Source organism: Gossypium hirsutum, chromosome A06, assembly GCF_007990345.1.
Source record: "Gossypium hirsutum isolate 1008001.06 chromosome A06, Gossypium_hirsutum_v2.1, whole genome shotgun sequence".
NCBI classification, from domain to species: Eukaryota; Viridiplantae; Streptophyta; class Magnoliopsida; order Malvales; family Malvaceae; genus Gossypium; species Gossypium hirsutum.
The window spans coordinates 33,322,724-33,325,593 of record NC_053429.1 but is presented as its reverse complement, the minus strand read 5'-3'; the positions used below and the strand labels follow the sequence as shown (position 1 = coordinate 33,325,593).

The 2,870-nt window shown below is 36.9% G+C and overlaps 1 long non-coding RNA gene across 1 annotated transcript; it reads left to right on the top strand.

The window, feature by feature from the left end:
* Nucleotides 1-251: 251 nt before the first annotated feature.
* Nucleotides 252-1,674, top strand: LOC121230652 (uncharacterized). Its single transcript, XR_005928698.1, has 3 exons — nucleotides 252-384; nucleotides 828-914; nucleotides 1,485-1,674. It is a non-coding gene; the product is annotated as an uncharacterized lncRNA (long non-coding RNA).
* The last annotated feature ends 1,196 nt before the right edge of the window (nucleotides 1,675-2,870 follow it).

The following is a 2,870-nucleotide window of genomic DNA, read 5'->3' as shown; positions in this document are numbered from 1 at the left end:
TTATGTGTGATGGCATGTTTATAAAGGTGCATGAAAATTTTGGTGGATTAATTTTAGCGTTTGTGAGCTTAATTGCGAAAAAGGACTAAATCGCATAAAGTGCAAAAGTCCTATTTTAATAGCTAAGGGAGTTAAATTGTCATGAAACTTAAATTGGGGATCTTTAAAGCGCAAATAGACCCTTAGACTATAGCCTGGCCGGCCATGTGACAAAGAAAGTCTAATGGTCAAGGTATTAGGTATGTGATGACATAATGTACAACAAAATAAAACCCTAAAAGCCTAGTCATCATCTTTTTCCTCCATTATTTCTTCTTGACTGAAAATATCAGCCATTGAGAGGTTTTTGAAGCTTGAATTTTCAGCCATTTAGTCTCTCCACAAGTAAGTGATTTTAATCATTTTTCTTGATGATTTTCGTACTTTTAGAACCTTTGTAACATGAGCTTTCAAATGAGGGGACTATTTTGCAAAATAGTTGAAAGTCTAGGGTTTTACCATGAGTGTGTTCATGTTGTTTTCTGAAATTTTATGTAAGAAAATGAATCATAGTGGTGAAATAAACAACTTTTGTGGAGAGATTTCTTATGGAAACCTTAAAAATGACCATTTTGCATAAGTTGTAAAATAAGTGATAACTGTGTGAAATAATGGAGATTTTTGGGTTGCTATAAGAGTAAAAAGGGTTCATCTAGGCTTAAGATATGAAGAAATTCGATAAAAATCGATTTTCGAGCATAGGGGTAAAATGGTTATTTTGCCCAATTATGATTTTTCAGGTGTCTAGATTAGTGTGCTGATAAAACGAGTGAGTTTTGTTATTATAGATCAAGAAATTCAAAATTCAAACCTAGATCGAGGGAAGGCCAAGCAAGTAGATTAGACCGACGAGTCGCCATATTTTGTAAGCCGAGGTAAGTTGTATGTAAATAATACAACTACTTTGTTATTATATGTGCTGAATTGATATAACATGAAATGCTTGATTGTGGAAATGAGAATGCATGATGACAATTAAGATAGTAGAATTCCCGTTTGAACCATAGGGAATAAATCGAATATTCATGCCATGACGTATGGGTTATTGTGAGCTAGTGTAAGACATGTCTGGGACATGCATCGGCCACATTATGAGAGCCAGTGTAAGACCATATCTGGGACATGGCATCGGTATTATACCCTATGTTTGAGGCTTAGTGAATATCCGATAATATTCCAAATGGTTCAATGGTGAGAGTTATAATTTAAGTTAAACGAGTAAAGTATAACCATGTTGTGAGTGGTACAGGTATCTATTTGAAATGTAAGAGATATGAGCTCAATATATGCTATGTGATTTGTATTGGTTTGTGATGAGTAAGTTGTGCTTATGCCTTCTTTTGTATTATGAGCATGTTGACGGATGGTAGAATTGTTGTTATATTTATTTGCATGCAACTTACTAAGCTTTATGCTTACTCCCTCTCCTTTCCATTTTCTCATAGTGCTGCCTAATTAGCTCGAGGATCATTAGACATTGGAAACATCAATCACACTATCAACTGAAGCACTTGGTATAGTTGGTTTTACTATTTGAATTATGACATGTGTAGGGCTTAGACTTTTGATGTTTGTGTCATGTTAAATTGGCCAAATGTGTTGGCTTAGGATGAATACCTTCATTTTGTACTAAGCCTTGGCATAGTGGCTAATGTTCATTATTGATATATGAAATGATGATATTTTCATGAATGAGATAATGCCTTGTGTGGCTGATTATTCCTTGTATTCTTGAATGGATGTTGTTATATTATGTTTCAGGGTGGCAAAGGGCTTGGTAGATAGCCCTATATTGTCCATACAGGTAGACACACAGGCATGTGTCAAGGCTGTGTGTGACACATGGCCAGCCCCATGGGAGTGTTGCCTGGCCGTGTGTCCCCTGCATGTAAAATTTGCAAGTCAGTATGCATAGTGGTAAACACACGAGCAGAGACACGGCCGTGTGTCTCAGCCGTGTGAAGGGCACGGCCTAGCACATGGGCATGTGTCTTGGCCGTATGGCCCTTGAGAATTGCTGACGTCAGAAACAGAATGTCCAGGTTTCTACACACGGGCTAGGACAAGAGTGTGTCATGGCCGTGTGAGGGACACGGGCCATGAACACGGGCGTGTGTCAGGCCGTGTGAAAACCCCTGTAGGTTCGAATTGAAAATTAATTCCACACGGGTAAAGGACACGAGCGTGTCCCTAAATGCTTAGTCCATGTAAACTACACGGACCATTGGCATGACCATATTGATATGGTCACACGAGCGTGTTGCCTTTCTCACATGGGTGTGTGCCCCTATGTCACATGTTATTTTTCAAAGTTCTTAAAATGACACAAATCAGTCCGGAATGGTTTCAAATGAATGTTTTGAGCCTCGTGGCCCATATTAAGGAGTTTATGGTAAAGTTGGGAAAAGTTTCAAATATGACCAATTCTTGGGACTCGGATAACATGTGAATGTATGTGTTCAAATTAGGTAACGCCTCGTATTCTGTCCCAGCGTAGGGTACGGGTGTGGGGTGTTACATTTGCATTTAATTTTTTTACTTTTTTGAGCTATTAAATTTGCGTTGTTTGTCAAATCAACTCAAAATGGATAGAAAAGTTAATGTTTGTTAACTTTTCTAACATGACATATATGTGGATTGCCATGTGGATATAACATCAGCAATTAATTATGTATTAAGTTTAAAAATTTTAAAAATTATAATTTTTTTATAATTATTAAAATTATTTAACAATTTTAAAAAATATTTTCAATTTTTAAAAAAAAATTAATTGTTGATGTGCCACGTGTATGCTGTAACACCCCCTAACCCCAAACCGTCACCGGAATGAG